We start from the raw sequence: 20920 nt of genomic DNA on the forward strand, positions 1-20920 counted from the left end.
GCAGAGCTGTGACGTCAGTGGCAGTGCTGTGTAGTCAATGGCAGAGCTGTGATGTCAATGGCAGGCAGAGCTGTGACGTCAATGGCAGTTCTGTGATGTCAATGGCAGAGCTGTGACGTGAATGGCAGGCAGAGCTGTGACGTCAATGGCAGTTCTGTGATGTCAATGACAGAGCTGTGACGTCAATCGCAGGCAGAGATGTGATGTCAATGACAGAGCTGTGACATCAATGGCAGGCAGAGCTTAGATGTCAATGGCAGACAGAGATGTGATGTCAATGGCAGGCAGAGATGTGATGTCAATGACAGAGCTGTGACGTCAATGTCAGGCAGAGCTGTGATGTCAATGGCAGGCAGAGCTTTGATGTCAATGGCAGAGGTGTGACGTCAATGGCAGGCAGAGCTGTGATGTCAATGACAGAGTTGTGATATCAATAACAGAGCTGTGATGTCAATGGCAGTGCTGTGACATCAATGGCAGGCAGAGCTGTGATGTCAATGGCAGGGCTGTGATGTCAATGACAGAGCAGTAACATAAGGAAAGTGTAAGGGTATAGTTTTGAACCTGCATGTTTGACAAGGTTAGATCAGAAGTGGGATATGATATGCGGCATCTGCATATTATCAGCATTAGAAATTGGCACTAGTCCTATAGTCCTTGCCAAACTGCCCAATGGTAAAGGTATCATAAGGACTAGTAGAAATTTGCCCTTTTTAAGGGTTTTGCTATACGTTATCATTATAAGGACTAGTGGACGAAAACTGTTAGTTTCTAACCCTGAATATTACATAGTCACAAAGGGTATAGTCTTCAGCAACCCGTTCTTGTCGTAAGGGGCGACTGACCGAATCGTGTGGTCAGGCTCGCTGACTTGGTTGATGCATGTCTTCGTATCCCCATTATGTGCATTGATGCTCATGATATCAATCACTGGATTGTCTGGTCCAGACTTGATTATTTACAGACCACCGTCATATAGCTGCATTAAACAACAAACAAACAATCTGTATAAATGATGTTGACTCACTCGCTGATTGATGACCTTTATTTTTCAGCATGGGACACTAATAGGCACAAGCCGCTATGGAATCACAATGAGGTACGTACAGATGACATTCATCAAAGAAACTGCTTTTGAAATCAAACATTTCAGGCTGCATTTTCATTTCGTTTTGTTTATGAATGCAGCCTTTTCAGGAGTCCCGCTTTAAGACAACTATTACCCCACACAGGCTGTCAGGAACCATTACCTTGGCTGGGGGCCTAAGATTCTTCTCTGTCCTGCCCCAGTATACAAAAAACAACCACTTTCCAGGTATGAAGTCCCAGATGACAGATACCTGAGATGGTTGGTGTAGATATCCTAGACACCATTGACAGATATCTGAGATTGTTGATGTAGAAATCCTAGACACCATTGACAGATATCTGGGATTGTTGATGTTGAAATCCTAGACACCATTGACAGATATCTGAGATTGTTGATGTAGAAATCCTAGACACCATTGACAGATATCTGAGATTGTTGATGTAGAAATCCTAGACACCATTGACAGATATCTGGGATTGTTGATGAAGAAATCCCAGACACCATTGATAGATATCTGAGATTGTTGATGTAGAAATCCTAGACACCATTGACAGATATCTGAGATTGTTGATGTAGAAATCCTAGACACAATTGACAGATATCTGAGATTGTTGATGTAGAAATCCTAGACACCATTGACAGATATCTGAGATTGTTGATGTAGAAATCCTAGACACCATTGACAGATATCTGAGATTGTTGATGTAGAAATCCTAGACATCATTGACAGATATCTGAGATTGTTGATGTAGAAATCCTAGACACCATTGACAGATATCTGTGATTGTTGATGTAGAAATCCTAGACACCATTGACAGATATCTGAGATTGTTGATGTAGAAATCCTAGACACCATTGACAGATATCTGAGATTGTTGATGTAGAATTCCCAGGAGACAGAAATCTGAGATTGTTGTTGTAGAATTCCCAGGAGACAGAAATCTGAGATTGTTGATGTAGAATTCCCAGACACCATTGATAGAAATCTGAGATTGTTGATGTAGAAATCCTAGACACCATTGACAGATATCTGAGATTGTTGATGTAGAAATCCTAGACACCACTGACAGATATCTGAGATTGTTGATGTAGAATTCCCAGGAGAAAGAAAGTTGAAATTGTTAACGTAGAATTCCCAGAAGACAGAGAGCTGGGATTGTTGATACTTTCTGCTAGTCCTTGTTGGTTGCATGATTAAACAAATAATTTGTTGCTGCTGCTGCTGCTGCTGCTGATGATGATGATGATGATGATGAGGTTCATCCTTTCAGTGACTTTCTATCTACCATCCAGGTTGTGTCATCTTCTCTCACTGAAACAGGCTACAGTTGAGAAGCCCAAGTTACATATTAGAAAAACTTGACTCAATATTCATGACATATTATTCTCAAATTTGTATCCTTGACTTTTAGGGTTTTAAGGCAAAAATATTGCAATTGGTATCTATGTTGCAATTAGAAAATTATTTTCATCAAATTCGATCATTTGAGCATTTTACATGCTGAACTCCTGAACCCGTGCACGGGTAATGACCGAGAGGAAAATAAACCGCCCTCTTGCCTATTCATATTTTTCAGATGTCACCTGCAAATATATATATGTTGATTAATTAGCCTGAGACACAAGAAGAGCCAGGGCAATGTCTTCAGTGAACTTGGCCTCGGGGGTAATATGTCAGCTTATGTCATCCATTCTAGTCTGTCAATTTCATGTGTTCCGTTTGGAAATCACGAAAAAGGAAAAAGCTGACATGTTGGGGAATGTTTCCGGGCATGACTGGGTGATTGTTGGTAGCATGTAAAACTGGGACAATGTTGACAGTATATAAACCTAGGACTGAGTGTTGACAGTATATAAAACTAGGACAGAGTGGTGAGAGTATATAAAACTAGATTTGAGTGTTGACAGTATATAAAACTAGGATTGAGTGTTGACAGTATATAAAACTAGGACAGAGTGGTGAGAGTATATAAAACTAGGACAGAGTGTTGACAGTATATGAAACTAGGATTGAGTGTTGACAGTATATAAAACTAGGACAGAGTGGTGAGAGTATATAAAACTAGGACTGAGTGTTGACAGTATATAAAACTAGGACAGAGTGGTGAGAGTATATACAACTAGATTTGAGTGTTGACAGTATATAAAACTAGGATTGAGTGTTGACAGTATATAAAACTAGGACAGAGTGGTGAGAGTATATAAAACTAGGACAGAGTGTTGACAGTATATGAAACTAGGATTGAGTGTTGACAGTATATAAAACTAGGACAGAGTGGTGAGAGTATATAAAACTAGGACAGAGTGTTGACAGTATATAAAACTAGGACTGAGTGTTGACAGTATATAAAACTAGGACTGAGTGTTGTCACTTTATAAAACTTTAGCTGTGTGTTGACAGTATATGAAACTACGTTTGAGTGTTGACAGTATATAAAACTAGGACTGAGTGTTGACAGTATATAAAACTAGGACTGAGTGCTGACGGTATATAAAACTAGGACTGAGTGTTGTCACTTTATAAAACTTTAACTGTGTGTTGACAGTATATGAAACTAGGTTTGAGTGCTGACAGTATATAAAACTAGGATTGAGTGTTGACAGTATATGAAACTAGGACTGATTGTGACAGTATATAAAACTAGGACTGATTGTGACAGTATATAAAACTAGGACTGATTGTGACAGTATATAAAACTAGGACTGAGTGCTGACGGTATATAAAACTAGGATTGAGTGTTGACAGTATATGAAACTATGATTGAGTGCTGACAGTATATAAAACTAGGACTGAGTGTTCACAGTATATAAAACTAGGATTGGGTGTTCACAGTATATAAAACTAGGATTGAGTGTTGACAGTATATGAAACTAGGATTGAGTATTGACAGTATATGAAACTGGGACATATTGTGGACAGTATATGAAGCTCGGATTGAGTGTTGACAGTATATAAAACTAGGACTGAGTGTTGACAGTATATGAAACTGGGACATATTGTGGACAGTATATGAAGCTCGGATTGAGTGTTGACAGTATATAAAACTAGGACTGAGTGTTGACAGTATATAAAACTAGGACTGAGTGTTGTCACTTTATAAAACTTTAACTGTGTGTTGACAGTATATGAAACTAGGTTTGAGTGTTGACAGTATATAAAACTAGGACTGAGTGTTGACAGTATATAAAACTAGGACTGAGTGCTGACGGTATATAAAACTAGGACTGAGTGTTGTCACTTTATAAAACTTTAACTGTGTGTTGACAGTATATGAAACTAGGTTTGAGTGCTGACAGTATATAAAACTAGGATTGAGTGTTGACAGTATATGAAACTAGGACTGATTGTGACAGTATATAAAACTAGGACTGATTGTGACAGTATATAAAACTAGGACTGAGTGCTGACGGTATATAAAACTAGGACTGAGTGTTGTCACTTTATAAAACTTTAACTGTGTGTTGACAGTATATGAAACTAGGTTTGAGTGCTGAGCGTATATAAAACTAGGATTGAGTGTTGACAGTATATGAAACTAGGATTGAGTATTGACAGTATATGAAACTGGGACATATTGTGGACAGTATATGAAGCTCGGATTGAGTGTTGACAGTATATAAAACTAGGACTGAGTGTTGACAGTATATAAAACTAGGACTGAGTGCTGACGGTATATAAAACTAGGACTGAGTGTTGTCACTTAATAAAACTTTAACTGTGTGTTGACAGTATATAAAACTAGGACTGAGTGCTGACGGTATATAAAACTAGGATTGAGTGTTGACAGTATATGAAACTATGATTGAGTGCTGACAGTATATAAAACTAGTACTGAGTGTTCACAGTATATAAAACTAGGATTGGGTGTTCACAGTATATAAAACTAGGATTGAGTGTTGACAGTATATGAAACTATGATTGAGTGCTGACAGTATATAAAGCTAGGACTGAGTGTTCACAGTATATAAAACTAGGATTGAATGTTCACAGTATATAAAACTAGGATTGAGTGTTCACAGTATATAAAACTAGGATTGAGTGTTCACAGTATATGAAACTAGGACTGATTGTGACAGTATATGAAACTAGGACTGATTGTGACAGTATGTAAAACTAGGACTGAGTGCTGACAGTATATAAAACTAGGACTGAGTGCTGACGTTATATAAAACTAGGACTGAGTGCTGACAGGATATAAAACTAGGACTGAGTGCTGACAGTGTATATTGTATATGAAATAGTGTACAATGTGTATAAATTTTTAACTAGCACTGTTTGTTGCTTGTATTTAACACTTGGACTGAGTGTTGATAGTATACTATTTTATATTCCATATATACTATGTATATAAATGTTCTACTATTTAGCTAATAAAAACTACACTATAGCTATTTAACATTGTTGCATTGCTATATTCTTTTAATATTGATACAAAACAGTACGTCTCTACATTCTGATGGAAGTTATATGGTATAATAGTGAATAGTACTGTGCCACTTTATAATGGTATATATAGAAGGTCATCATGGTTATAAGTCATTTGTTTTAATGACTCAAGTTTCCATATTTTTCTGCATTATGAAGCAACCTTGCAATAGCTAAATGTGTATCTGCAGAAGTGATGTATTTTACAAGATGTGCCAGTCCTAAGTAAAACCATTTATATTGTTTACGCATGAACCAATGACTTGTGTGTTATCATACTGTCATATTGACCTGTCAGATCACTCGTATAAGCTCCGCCCACCGAGGGTGCTGTAGTTCCTACTACAAATGCGGCTTTAAGCAGTGTCTCCGTTCCAAGAGAGACACACATCATGTTGTATTAGAGTCATAGCTATATTGTTAAATAATGACAATGAGCATGATAACAAAATACAGTGAAAAGTGTGGACAATGAATCACACCATGTGGCCTTGGATAGAGGACATGTGAATAACTGTGTCCTGTGATAAGTCTACAGGAAGTATATATATTCCATAGTCATGGTGCAAGACTGCTTGCATCCCCTTTACATCCTATGATGTATCCCTCCCCTTAGTTCCCTAAGTTAAGTGTATGTTTATAAATGTTTCCAGAAAATGTAAGGATATCCTTACTGTGTATGACTAAACTGATACTGCCAAGATATACGATCATCCACTATCAGCAGCATATATAAATTTTCCATTTGTAATCGGCTATTTCTTGGTAAGTATTCAAAATTGCTTTGATCAATTCTACTAATCATTATGCATATTAATGAACTACCTTGCCATTTGTCCCTTTGGGACCTGTGAAGATCTGGGGTAGAATAGGTCTTCAGCAACCCATGTTTGCCAGCCTGTGAAGATCCGGGGTAGAATAGGTCTTCAGCAACCCATGCTTGCCAGCCTGTGAAGATCCGGGGTAGAATAGGTCCTGAAGCAACCCATGCTTGCCGGCCTGTGAAGATCCGGGGTAGAATAGGTCTTCAGCAACCCATGCTTGCCGGCCTGTGAAGATCCGGGGTAGAACAGGTCTTCAGCAACCCATGCTTGCCAGCCTGTGAAGATCCGGGGTAGAATAGGTCTTCAGCAACGCATGCTTGCCGGCCCGTGATGATCCGGGGTAGAACTGGTCTTCAGCAACACATGCTTGCCGGCCTGTGAAGATCCGGGGTAGAATAAGTCTTCAGCAACCCATGCTTGCCGGCCTGTGAAGATCCGGGATAGAATAAGTCTTCAGCAACCCATGCTTGCCAGCCTGTGAAGATCCGGGGAAGAATAGGTCTTCAGCAACCCATGCTTGCAGGCCTGTGAAGATCCGGGGTAGAACAGGTCTTCAGCAACCCATGCTTGCCGTAAAAGGCGATTATGCTTGTCATAAGAGGTGACGGGATTGGGTGGTCAGGACTTGGTTGAAGCACATCATCATATCCCAATTGTGTGGATCGATGCTCGTGATGTCAATCACTGGATTGACTTGATTATTTACTGGCCTTAAATACTATAGCTTAAATATTGATGATTGCAGCGTTAAACAACAAACAAACAAATACTATTGTTTGTTGTTTAACTCCGCACTCAGCTATATGACAGTGGTCTGTAAATATTCAGGTCCACACCAGACAAACCAGTGATTGATGTTATGAGCAACGAACCAGGGTATTATGACATGCAGTCAACCAGATCCATTTGGTTGCATAGGTTGCTGGGGACCTGTTCTAACCCAAGATCCCCACGAGAGGCCTACAGTTAAGATGCTAAGACAACACTAATATATTAAATTAAAGGAATTCCGGCCAGACAGTTTTTACCAGTTTACAGTAGGAAGGAAGTGACACTGAAGTTGTTTAAAGGATTTCGACAAAACATGTGACCTGGTGATTGCAAGTCTGTCTCAATCCCTGAACCATTATATTTTCCCTTCCACCCAGCCCTTTCTGTAATGCTGAAGCCCTAAAGAAGCAAGTCTAGATTTTCCTCGGGTTCAGATTCTAAATCTCCCATCTCACTGGGGCTCCTTTTCAATTTAAATGGAGTCATTTATTTCTATCATAATCATATATTTTCAGCGTATCACTGAGCTTTATTCTATGTGATTGCTACTGGCAATGCAAGACAGCTATTCATACTACCTGCCAAACTAAAGCCATCTTTTATTATCGTGAATGTAGATTCATTACATAAACATGATAAATATGTTGATAAACTACCAATATTTCCAAGGAGACCAATATTTACGTCCTCCCCTCCGGAAATGTCAAAAACAATATATTATTAATTAATGATGTGATGGTATGTTTTAGAACATTTTCTGTATCAATATGATAATACTGACAGGTATTGCTTTAAAGATCTTGTAAATAAACTGTCACTTGTACAGAATATAAATTTTGTTATCTCAATCTACATGTGAAACTAGCTCATCAACATAAGCAATGGCGGCTGCAGAACGTCAACTGTGGCTGCAGCATTAGCAGCATCCTCATCTTTGGCCTGCCCTTGGCCTGCCCTCGCGTGACCTGGGTCAGCCTAACATGGCTACTTCAGCCAGGATGGCTGGCTACATGGCTGACTGCGTGCCACATGCCTCGGCCTTCGTCTCACTCCGTCTCAGGACACCTCTGTGGTTCTGCTCAAGCCTAGTGTTGATTGGCTGAAAACTGTGTGTTGATATAAGCAGTGGCCAGGATGTATACCCACAACAGCCAAATTACACTGCGTCATTATGCTCACTGATTGTCAGATAAGGCCACACACTGGCCCTGACTGTGTATATCGGCTGTGTGGAGTTGGTGGAACTGTAATGTGTACACTGTTACATCAGCCTTGAAATGGCATTGTGTCCATGGGCTGACAAAGACCACAGCCACCTGGTCACACAGCGAGTGGTGTGACCGGGCGTTGACCCCTGCAACGGGCTAGGCTGACCACTGACTGCAGTGGGACTTGATCTTGTTTAGCCGACATGCCTGTGCTGCCTGCACATACTCCAGCGGGCCTCGGGTCATGCTGGGTCCACCACCGACTGGACTTCACCTGGGCCAACCTCAGTCACCAGCAATAGGAACATTACATTAAATACCACTATATGCTACACTGACTCTCTTGAGCATTGTTTCACCATTACATTAGCATTTTTGTAATTTGGCATCAAATAAAAATTGCCACGTTTGTGTTTATCGCAGCGATATTGAAATTTACCATAACCTTGGCATTTTTGTAATTTGATATCAAATAAATAATTGCCATGTTTGTGTGTATCACAGCAGATATTGAAATTGACTTATTAAAGAGGTATCTATTGTGCAGGTGTTCCATGCAGTAACAATCCCATTATTTTATGAACTATATAAACATGCATAATCAGTCAAGATGACAATTCAAGGTACCTATACATAAATTTTCTGTTATAACGTAAATGAGTATTTTAGGTTTATTTAAATTGTATATGTGACAGCTGATTATGTCTTAGTTACCTGGTTCGATATTTGAAAAGAATAAGCTAGTTTTTTGTCTGTAAGGCTTTCAAAATACTTATTTCTTTTTAGGAAAAAGAATTAAATAGGGAGTGCCTTACATGTTAATATTTACAACAAGACGTGAAATAGTGTTCGTCTTAAAGGAATGAGCAGTGGTCACAGAGACATTCTTCCAAAGTTGATTAAGTTGAGGATGTTTAGGGAAGGATTTAAGGATCAAAGTAGTTAATCTAAGATATTACAATGATTACTGAACGTGTAGTTGTATGTTATCATGGAGTGTAGTTGTTGATTGTTGTGGTCCTGACCATGTAGTGTATTCTTCATCGTGCCATAGCGATGTTTATGAATGCAGTAGATATGCATGGACTTCATAGAGTAGCAACGAAAACATATTTCCAAATGTTCGGTCAAAGACAATATTTCAAATAAATATAAAAAAATGACAGACAAAAATGAATAATATATTTAGTTGAATGATTATGGATTGTACCAAAGTATGAAAGAAGTAAGAAATATATGATGATGTTTCAAATGACAAAGTAGAGATAATGTATGGATAACAACTTCTTTATATACTGTAAAGGTGACATTTCAGTATAGATCCTTATACTGTTGTCAAGCAAGGCTATGGGGATCTATGCCGAAAAGTCGCCTTTACTGTAAATAAAGAAGTTGTTATCCATAAATGCTCTTTACTTTGTCATCCGTCAACTTCTTAGTAATGCCTATCAAACAAATTATGTTTCAAATGTTTGTATGAAGAAAATAACATCAAAAGTTAATTAAAATCTTCTACATTTATTTCTTTAACATAGCAATTGGTTTTGTAAGTTGATATTTTTCTGTAGCAAAAACTTATATGACCTTGAAGACATTTTTTACACTTCCGTTTACATTTTTCATCCTGAATCATTTAATGAGAGAGTGTCTGGGGGATTATAATAAGTAGAGGATAAATTCCAAAAGATGAGGGATATATAATTATAGTAAAATCCATGAGGGGCGATCACTGACAAGAGAAAGGAGACAATATGGAAGCCCCCCCGAGCTCTCCCTCTCACAAAGGCAGGGTTCATCTGAGGATACAGCCTTGAGATGGGTGGGAAGAAGGGTGGACAGTGATTAGGGGGGAAGGAGGGGGGTCCCCCACTGCCTGACACCATGGCTGCCACTGCCCAGGTTTCCATGGGGTCATGTGAGGATAGCTCTGCCGGAGACCAGGTAGTGGGTTCAGTGCCAGGTCAACAGGCTATTTATAGCCATCAGTGGGCAGTTATTCTGCTCTGACCAAGACATGACCCCGGTTCACCATAGCCTACCAATAATACAATATGTCCAATCCTCCCCGAACCCAGCAAGGTTATGTATGTTTGGATGCAGCCTCTGCAATGTTAGACTGTGACTGGGAAGCTGTGTGGATTCAGTGCTGCTGTGGACAGGTGATGATATAAGTTTATAACACCTGGTGCCAGGAAGGAATATATGCGGTATTGTCACAGACTCAACAGGAAGCGAGACACCATTCTTAGAAGTGGGGGTAACTGTGGAAGTACTCCTTGAGTGGATTGTGTCCTGACTTTCCCAGTTCAGAGGTGGGTGAAGGATGTGTTGTCTGTCTGTCAAATCCACTTCACATTATAGTAGGTCTTGAGTAACTTTATAGTTCTACAAAATGAAAGCAAAATATTTATGTTTTTTATGTGTGATGTTTGGAGTTCATTTATGATGTGAATGTAACAGGAATGAACATTTTTATTAATGTGAAACTGTTATGGAACACAGAAGGAAATGTCTCTTGGTGGGAATAATTGTTTTGTATGAAAATTTGCCCAGAGCAAAAACCTTGTATTTTGTAGTGGTGTTTAAGCCATTGATTCCTCATTGTTGTGTAAATAAGGAAGACAATTTCACCAATCTTACTTTTGTTTTGTAGTTTCCTTATAGATTATTTAGAATATTATTTGAAGATATGCATTGATCGAGTAGTGCTGTTACTGATGCTGTTATAGCTCTGTAATAAAAGGCAGTCATGTTGCGTTGGTAAAAAATAACTGTTCATTAGTTTCAGTGAAGAATTAAAAATGAAATTCAGTATGCAAAATTGATAAGAATAAGTTTTTGAATTTATGTAAATCGTTCCTGCCATTTTAAACTAAATAATACAACCATCATGCAAGGGAGAATGGTTTTTGCTGTTTTTATTCCTGCCAAACCCACCGATCCTCTGGTATTGGTTCATGCTCATGGATGAGTCATTGTCCCTACAGAGAGTTGTGCTTTCTTCCTCAAATTTCATACTTTGGTTTTCACAGGGTAGGCTAACATTAAGTCTCCAAAATAAAGTTATGTAGGTTAAACATTGTTCTGTGAAGGAATCCTTGAATACAGGAAAAATGTCAAATCTTTTGGTTTTTGAAAAAGGGATGATAGTTGAATTATTGGTATGCTGATCTTTATACAAACATATGCTCTTGTGTGTGGATGAACCACACAGCTTCATCATTGTCTTCTTAGAGTACATCTACAGTTCTCTACAACTCAATGTGTCCCAGTCGATCTGTTGTTTAAAGAGATGTAAGTTGATGCTTCTAATAGAATCTTCCGCGCATCACACCAAAAATGTTTGATTCCCGACTTGGTACAATGTTTGATGTTATGACTTGTGGCTGTGAAATATGGGAATGGCAGAAAGCTGCTGGTATTAAGAGTGTCCATTAAGGATTTTGTAAGAATATATCACATCCTTAGTAAATATGTTTAAGAAGCATTTGCAACAAGAGTGAGTGAGTGAGTGAGTGAGTAAGTGAGTGAACTATCAACGCGTGTCGGTCTGACGTTGATTAATGAACAATTTGCATACTCGTATATGCAAGAGGCCGACGTATGGTTCTCAGTAGGAAGTGACAACTTGGAGACGATGGCTTGCAGTATATACTGTTTTACTTTATACATGTAGATATATACATACAAATGACACTATGTGCCAAGTCAGCACATAGTGGTATTGCTCGTTGTCTTGGTGCCCCGGAGCATCCAGCCTAACCCTAGCTAGGCTAAGGGTAAGACCTTTTTTCCCCCCTTCTCTCCTTTTCTTCTCTCAATCATTCTCTGCTCTCCTCTCTCAATCTCTCTGGACCAAGGCTTATATAGCCAAGGTCACCTGACATTTAGTAAGTAATAAATATAAATGTAAACAGCAAATCATCAGTGACATACTTGCACATCCTGTTCAGGATGGCAGACGGTCGATGTACACAAAAATGGGGATTAACAAATAGGATTAGCATCTAATAAATAACAGCAATTAAATGTTCTTTAGACAATGGGTGTCGTAAATCAGTCACCATGACAGTGCTTTAGCAATACTCCAGTAATATCACAGCAGGGGACACCAGAATTGGGCTTCACACATTGTACCCATGAAGGGGAGCGAACTCGGGTCTTCAGCATGACAAGCAAACACTTGTCCCCACAAGCTACCCCACTGCCCTTTCCTCATAAGAATCCAACATATGTAAATAAACATAGCTCATAAGCAGTATCAAATACAGAATGTACAGTAGTCAATTTCTTGTACAAAATATGGAGTGCTGTGTACACTTCTGTTTTCTGTATGGCCATTTGTCATCGGTCCACATGGTGACAAGACAAGGGGCATTATTGGCTCGTGTCATAAGTCTTGTCTTTGTGTCTGCTGACTGTCATGCAGGAACAGAATGAAGGCGATACAGTGTTGGCTGAAGGAGGGCATGCCACTCAATCCGTGTCAGTGTGAGTGCCGGCGGACATCTTGGATGAAACGTCATTACTGGGATTAGTCAGGTTGATAATAAGCCAGCTGATTAGATTGCATACATGTGTTTTGATTTATGGTGTGGGTGGTCAGGAGGTACGTGTGTACTGATTGGTGTGGTGGTACGTGTGTACTGATTGGTGTGGTGGTACGTGTGTACTGATTGGTGTGGTGGTACGTATGTACTGATTGGTGTGGTGGTACGTGAGTACTGATAGGTGTGGTGGTACGTGGGTACTGATTGGTGTGGTGGTACGTGAGTACTGATTGGTGTGGTGGTACGTGAGTACTGATTGGTGTGGTGGTACGTGTGTACTGATTGGTGTGGTGGTACATGAGTACTGATTGGTGTGGTGGTACGTGTGTACTGATTGGTGTGGTGGTACGTGTGTACTGATTGGTGTGGTGGTACATGAGTACTGATTGGTGTGGTGGTATGTGAGTACTGATTGGTGTGGTGGTACGTGTGTACTGATTGGTGTGGTGGTACGTGTGTACTGATTGGTGTGGTGGTAAGTGTGTACTGATTGGTGTGGTGGTACGTGTGTACTGATTGGTGTGGTGGTACGTGTGTACTGATTGGTGTGGTGGTACGTGTGTACTGATTGGTTTGGTGGTACGTGTGTACTGATTGGTGTGGTGGTACGTGTGTACTGATTGGTGTGGTGGTACGTGTGTATTGATTGGTGTGGTGGTACATGTGTACTGATTGGTGTGGTGGTACGTGTGTATTGATTGGTGTGGTGGTACATGTGTACTGATTGGTGTGGTGGTGCGTGGGTACTGATTGGTGTGGTGGTACGTGTGTACTGATTGGTGTGGGTGGTCAGGTGGTACGTGTGTACTGATTGGTGTGGTGGTACGTGTGTATTGATTGGTGTGGTGGTACATGTGTACTGATTGGTGTGGTGGTACGTGGGTACTGATTGGTGTGATGGTACGTGTGTACTGATTGGTTTGGTGTTTAGGTGGTACGTGTGTACTGATCGGTGTGGTGGTCAGGTGGTACAAATTGCTGTGGTGTGGTCAGGTGTCACGTGTGTACAAATTGCTGTGGTGTGGTCAGGTGTCACGTGTGTACAAATTGCTGTGGTGTGGTCAGGTGGTATGTGTGTAAAAGCTGTGGTTGTCAGGTTGTAGGTGTTTACTGATCAATATACCGGTCAAGTGGTTTGTTCGTGTCTACTGATTAGTATGATGACCTAACCAAGGTTGTTGAGGCAGTGGGTCCAGGTGAATGGACCCAGAGAGAAGTATGTCATGGTCAGTGTCTTTGTTTCCTTGCAGCAGTGGGGTGGGACACATTACATTTTTCAGATTATACAACTACAAGGCACCAATAACACATACCAGGTTGATAACGAGTGTTATTGGTTGGTGTCTGTATTTGTACTCTTAGAGCTGACTTTAGAAATAATGTACTGCATTACCGAAGGGATGCGCATTATACACGCCATAATGAGTTTTGAGTGAGGACGTAACACTGGAAATACCATCCAATACAAATCCGTACTGGAGTACACAATGAAGAGAGAGGAGTGGTTGGCTCCTCACACCGAAGACCCTGGTTCGATTCCCCACATAAGTACAATGTGTGAAGACCCATTTCCGGTGTCTCCTGTCATGATATGACTGGAATATATCTAAAAGCGACGTAAAACCATACCTCTTATTCCCTTTCCCGATATGCCGTCACTCTTTAAACAGCATCTTGGCAAAGGAAATTAGAGTGTGTCATGTGTTTTTCGAACCAGAATCTGCATTTCAAAGGCCTGTCACAGGCAGGGGCACAACCCACTTCAACTGGTAGTTTTATCCTCGCACACATAAACAATGTACAAGTTCAAAACATTTTGGTTTGTGTGTGACATGAGGGGTCTGTGGCTGTCCCTGTCCACTGGACATACCATGTTCAGTTAGTCATGAATTTGGAAACAAATACATGTTTGTAAACCGATTGTATTGATGGTGCAGCCAATTACTCTCCGAATTGTAAACAGTGTTCCCTGACAGCCTAGTGGAGTCTGTTAAGGTTAAGCTTTCAGGCCTAATGTAGTATTTAGAGATGCTTGTAAGAATATGTACAGAGAGATAAGGTGTAAGCTGCATTCGCTCAATGGACCAATATTAGAAGATTTCTTCAGTACATTAAGAATTTGTTCAGCAATGTTGATAGATATTGTGTTACATATACTCGAAAAGGATCTTGACATGGTCTTGATAGTAATCGTCTTCCCAACTCCTTGGCGCTAGTAGTTGCAATAGGGAATAGATTAAAACATCTGTAAACATGGTAAAGTCACAGACGTATATCGACAGAGTTGAGATGGTGCTGTCATGGAATGTTCTATTTCATACCAGGCTCTCATGTCCTTGTCTCTAGGAAGACAAATGGCAGATTTAAATGATCCATGTTTATGAATCATTCCAAGATTAATGTATGTATGGTGTTCCACCATGGGGCATCAGCTTCTGGGGAGTCCATGCAATCTCTTAGATAATTCACATCGAGGGCAGGGTGGGGTAGCCCAGTGGTTAAAGTGTTGGCTTGTCACGACAAAGACCCGGGTTCGATTCCCCACATGGGTACAATGTGTGGAGCCTATTTCTGGTGTCCCCAGCTGTGATATTGCTGGAATATTGCTAAAAGCGACGTAAAACTTACTGTTACTTTGGACTACTGAAATACTTAGGTTGACATAATTTAAACATGGGCGTCAAAATAGCTTTTTGTTGTTCCTGATATTGATAGGATGCATAGATGCACAACAGTAGACCTGCTTGAATTGATCAGGTTGCTTTGGTTAAAACAACAGCTGTGTTGTAGGCTCTCCTCCCATTTTTATTTTTCATACCAGCTGACATCTAGTGGAGGAGAAGAGTTAAAAATATAATTAAATTGCATTCCCACCCCCCCCACACACACACACCTACTGACAGGTGTTACCTGTACACATCCATAAAGCAATTTAAAAACCGACTGTGGCAGTAACCCCATTCGTCAACCAATCATAAAAGTCTTACTCAAATCTCATTTAACTAAGTTTTTGTCCAATCACCACTATCATACAGACATGTTATTTACGATTAAAATGTGAATTCTGACAAATTGCAGAGTGTTATAGCAATTCTCAACAGTTTGATTGGTATTACTATAAGTTCAGAAAAGGTAGAAGTCAATGTTCCTTGGTAGATGTCAATTGTTGTTCGACATGATGACAACATGTCTTTCAAATCCTGGAGTCAGCAGATTGTTTGTGAAGGTGTTAGGGGAGATAATCTGATTAGTGTCTGAGGGTTTGTGCGTGGATAGGTATAAATCTCTCTTTAAGAAGTGAGTGAGTATGGTTTTATGCTGCTTTTAGCAATATTCCAGCAATATCACGGCGGGGGACACCGGAAAATGGGCTTAACACATTGTACCCATGTGGGGAATCGAACCCCGGTCTTCGGCGTGACGAGCCAACACTTTAACCTCTTGGCTACCCCACAGCCCCTCTCTTCAAGGAATTGGTGATGTTTGTAAGAGCTGACCAAATTGAACGGGTGGTCAGACTCGGTGACTTGGGTGACTGCCTGTCATCGTACCCTGATGGCATGGACCATGGTCACAATATCAGTCACTGGATTGTCTGGTCCAGACTTTATTATTAACAGGCTGTTGTTATATTGCTGGAATATAGAGTGTGACGTTAAGCAACAAACAAATACCTATCTTCAAGCAAGGTCTCAAGACAAAAGGTCAAGTTGCTTAGTATCAGGAGCTGTGTTCATTGTATATATCAGAGTGTAGTGCTGCATTTGTGTCAGCTATTGATTTAACTTTATTACCATCGGACCATCAATGGTTGTGATGCATCAATTATTTGATGAATCATTACATCCCTAGGGACATGATCACACCACGGACACATATCAATATATCCCTGACAGAAGGTGAATATGAGTTGTTATTCTCAGCCTCCATACCTACATCATGTAAATGTAGCACACTTTATTTAACTTCTCATGAAAGTACACGACTATGTATGCTACTAAACTATTGTTCCATGATACACCAGTATCAGCAAATATACTGACACCTAATTGACAACATAGACACAATTTTATGGATAACAACTTCTTTAATACAGTATTAAAGAAGTTGTTATCCATAAAATTGTGTCTATCTTGTCATCCGCCAACTTCTAAGTAATGCCTATCAAACAAGTGACACCTAATTGTTTTCACATGACTATAGACCTGTGAAGATCCAGGTTAGAATTGGTCTTCAGCAACCCATGCTTGTTGTGAAAGGTGACTATGCTTGTCATAAGAGGCGACTAACGGAAACGGGTGGTCCGGCTCGCTGACTTGGTTGATGCATGTCATTGTATTCCAATTGCGTGGATTGATGCTCGTGATGTCAATCACTGGATTGTCTGGTCTAAAATCAATTATTTTACAGACTGCCATCATATAGCTGGAATATTGCTTAGTGGAGCGTTAAACAACAAACAAACGAACATTCAATCACATGACTATAGTTAATCTGTCATGGCATGTCTTTTGAGTAGTTAATGTGTAAATAGTGTCTCAGAATCACCATCCACAGTTTACTATTCTAGCTTGATTTCAGTTAGTTTCAGTTTCCTCAGTTTTGTGACTGACCCTTAATTTAAGAGCCTTTGTATCACTACTGCATCTGCACATTATTCCTTCAGCCTGAAGACCTTAATACCGTTAAGGATTGTTTACTGGAGTCATATGTTACTTTGGCTTAGGGATGGGGCAGGGAAGTCTGAAGATTACCAGTCTCCGGGAACACCTTATCCCGGAGATCCCAGCTGGACACTGTTCTCACACCCACACAGGCTTCACGCATGTCCACTCACAATAAGTCTGAACCCAGCTAGACACAGTTCAAAATATCCATTACAAGTCAAGGTACTTGAAATAATCTCACCTCTTTGTGTGACAGATTTCCCGTACATATTACCATGATTATTGTTAGTAGAGTGAATACATCGATAATTTGTTTCCTCTTTCAACTCCCAATAGAAGATTCACCCACCTGTCGTCCAGAGATTAATAGTGTACAGAGAGTACCATTATAAACAAGATCCTGAGTTTCGAATGACTGACTTGAAACAGCATGCTAATGGAAAACCACATTATTTTTGGTATTTATTTGATAATATATAAATTGCATGTGATTCTGTGGCATTTGATTGGCTAATGAAGCACATTTTTGTGTGTTTATGTTTCCTTGGACTGAAAAAGAATTAGATCATGCTCACTAACAGATTACTGTTATCTGATTGGCTGACGATAAAATGAGAACCTGGTTTTGCTTTTTGCAAAATTTTGTTGTGTTAAGGATGCGCACGAGGCATGAAAAGGTCTTAATTTTAGTTTGCCTTGAAAAGGCCTTCAATATAAACCACATGACTTGAAAAGAACTTGAATTGCACCCTAACTACATGCATAATTTGTTTTGCTATTTATTTGAATATAAGAGTGCTTGCGAATGTCCGTGACATGTACAATAATGCTGCATGATAACAAGTAACTTAAACCTCTTTGCTGATTTTCAAAACCCTGTTTGGGTGATGACTGGTTGAATTGCAAGTGTTCTGCCCAATGAATGCGATACGATCCAGGATCATATTTGCCTTTAATTTGACTATACGTTCCTTGAAAAAGCCTTGAAAAGGCTTTGAAGTTTTTTCGGACAAATGTTTACCTACCCTTGTGTTGTATTGTGTGTGTTAAAGAGTGAGTGAGTATGGTTTTATTACGCTTTTAGCAATATTCCAGCAATATCATGGCGGGGGACACCAGAAATGGGCTTCACACATTTTACCCATGTCAGGAATCGAACCCGGGTCTTCTATGTACAAGCAAACGCTTTAACCACTAGGCTACCAGACCGCCCCTTGTGTGTGTTAATGATTAAATATGCAGTGTATTAAGGTTGACACATTAATTTTTAAGAATTGATTTTAATATGTTTTTGCATCTATTGCATAATGAACATAAAAATGGGTGTGCCCACGTTATGTAATTCTGCTACACAGATTTACACAGTGAACTCACTGCTTTCTTACATTAAGAAATTAAATTCTAAAACAGTTTGTTTAAATTGGGGTTATTGCATAATATCTGGACAGTAGCTCCTAGATGTGAGATTTTCATCTCTGGTTGAAATGACTGATCAATTCTTGAAGTGGCGGGGCGGTCGGGTAGCCTAGTGGTTAAAGCGTTCGCTCGTCACGCCGAAGACCCGGGTTCGATTCCCGACATGGGTACAATGGGCCCATTTCTGGTGTCCCCCGCCGTGATATTGCTGGAATATTGCTAAAAGCGGCGTAAAACCAAACTCACTCACTCACTCACTCTTGAAGTGGCATAAAAATTGTGTTTGGTGGAAATTGATTATTTTAAAACCAGATGGTGAAAACACTGAATGTTGTAATGAGATGTATTTAAATAGATATTGTTGTGATTGGTTTCATCACATGGTTGGTAGCCAAGCCTGCTGGTAACTGGACTTTCGGTGAAACCAGAGGTTCTTAGCTGTGCTTGCTGGTTACTGGACGTTCCGTGAATAATTAAATTCCACATTGCTTTCATATTGCAGTGCATTATTAACTTCCTGTGTCCTAGGGAGTCATGACCCACAGACTTTGGCAGTTTTTCCTTCCCCTCCCCTTTAACCTGTCTCAGTGTTTTTGTACCTGCCATGGTTCTCGCGGGAAATCATTTGCCGTGATCCCATTTCAGTCGCCAGCTCAGCACAGCACCGAGACAGCCTCAGTTTTTCTGGAAATTATATTACTAATCAATATTTTACTTGTAAATAGTGACAGTGTTGCATCATGTGACTTAACAGTAGCTATGCCTGCAAGAGTTGCTTCCCTTGGTATGTTCAGCTCAGTCAAACTTGCAGTGCTTACTACCAAATAAACTCTCCCCATTAGCACAATCTATTTCACTGTTGATATATCTTGCTGTTATTGGCAGGTAAATAATGAGTACTACAATAGTCAGGTTGGTTCAGCCCTCCTGTGGGAGGCACATACTGGGCTGTGTAAGGGACCAGATGAAATGAAATCTAATTTACTCATGAAAATATTAAATTTGTGGAACCAGTTAGTAAGAATTAGTTTCCCATCTAAATTTGAAAGTGATTTCAGATAATCATGTATGTATTGATGGGAGCAACTTTACTGATATTTTTGTAGTGGCAATAGAACTTATGGGATTTGAACCACTGACTTTGTGATCCAATACTTTATCCATATGATTTGTTTGTTTGTTGTTTAACGCCGCACTCAGCACTATTACAGCTATATGACGGTGGTCTGTAAATAATCAAGTAAGGCACAGACAATCCAGTGATTGAAATCACAAGCAATGATCCACGCAATTGGGATACAATGACATGCATCAATCAAGTCAGCGAGCCTGTCCACCCGATCCCGTTAGTCGCCTCTTATGACAAGCATAGTCGCTTTTTACGGCAAGCATGGGTTGCTGAAGACCTATTCTTCATGGGTCTTGTCCATATGACCAATGACAGGGTAAGGATGTCATCTGTAGGATGAGTCCACACACTTCTACAATTAGATTTTAGAAATGTCAAAGATTTAATCCCATGGGGAAAGTGTGGTAAAATGTATTCATTTATGTCATGTTTAAAATGATTACAAATGTTTTAATCAATCTTATACAAACTAATTCATTTTAATGTAAAATTGTCTGAACGACATCACATCGGTCAGTGGCCTGAGTTGACCACTAGTAGGCTCCAGGTGCTAGATTAGCTGTGACCTCAGGTCAACTGTTTCAGTAGTAATGCACAGGTCACCCTCCTTGGACATGAAGTATTGACCTATTATCCTGCAAGTGGGTGAATCATCAGGAGCACAAGGGTATTAAGTCGTAATGCCCTTGTGTGATTACTCTCTGTGTCATGGTTGCCTCTGTCACAAGGCAACAGGCTCACAAGGAGACACAACTGTGATTACTGTCTGTGTATTGGCTGCCTCTAACATAGAGCAACAGGCTCACAAGGGGATACAAGCTGTGATGCCTTAGTGTGAT

At 39.9% G+C, this 20920-nt stretch overlaps 1 protein-coding gene across 8 annotated transcripts in view; it reads left to right on the plus strand.

Moving 5' to 3' along the window:
* The window catches only part of LOC125384427 (estrogen receptor-like), a 151130-nt gene that overhangs the window by 46050 nt on the left and 84160 nt on the right, over positions 1-20920 (plus strand). For all 8 annotated transcript variants that reach the window (XM_048403530.1, XM_048403529.1, XM_048403532.1 and 5 more), the window contains exon 2: positions 1056-1099. The gene's annotated coding sequence lies outside the window, so the exon portion shown is untranslated. The remainder of the gene's footprint in view (positions 1-1055; positions 1100-20920) is intronic.

Source organism: Haliotis rufescens, unplaced genomic scaffold (genome assembly GCF_023055435.1).
Source record: "Haliotis rufescens isolate VD_foot unplaced genomic scaffold, xgHalRufe1.0.p SCAF_3, whole genome shotgun sequence".
Taxonomy (NCBI): Eukaryota; Metazoa; Mollusca; class Gastropoda; order Lepetellida; family Haliotidae; genus Haliotis; species Haliotis rufescens.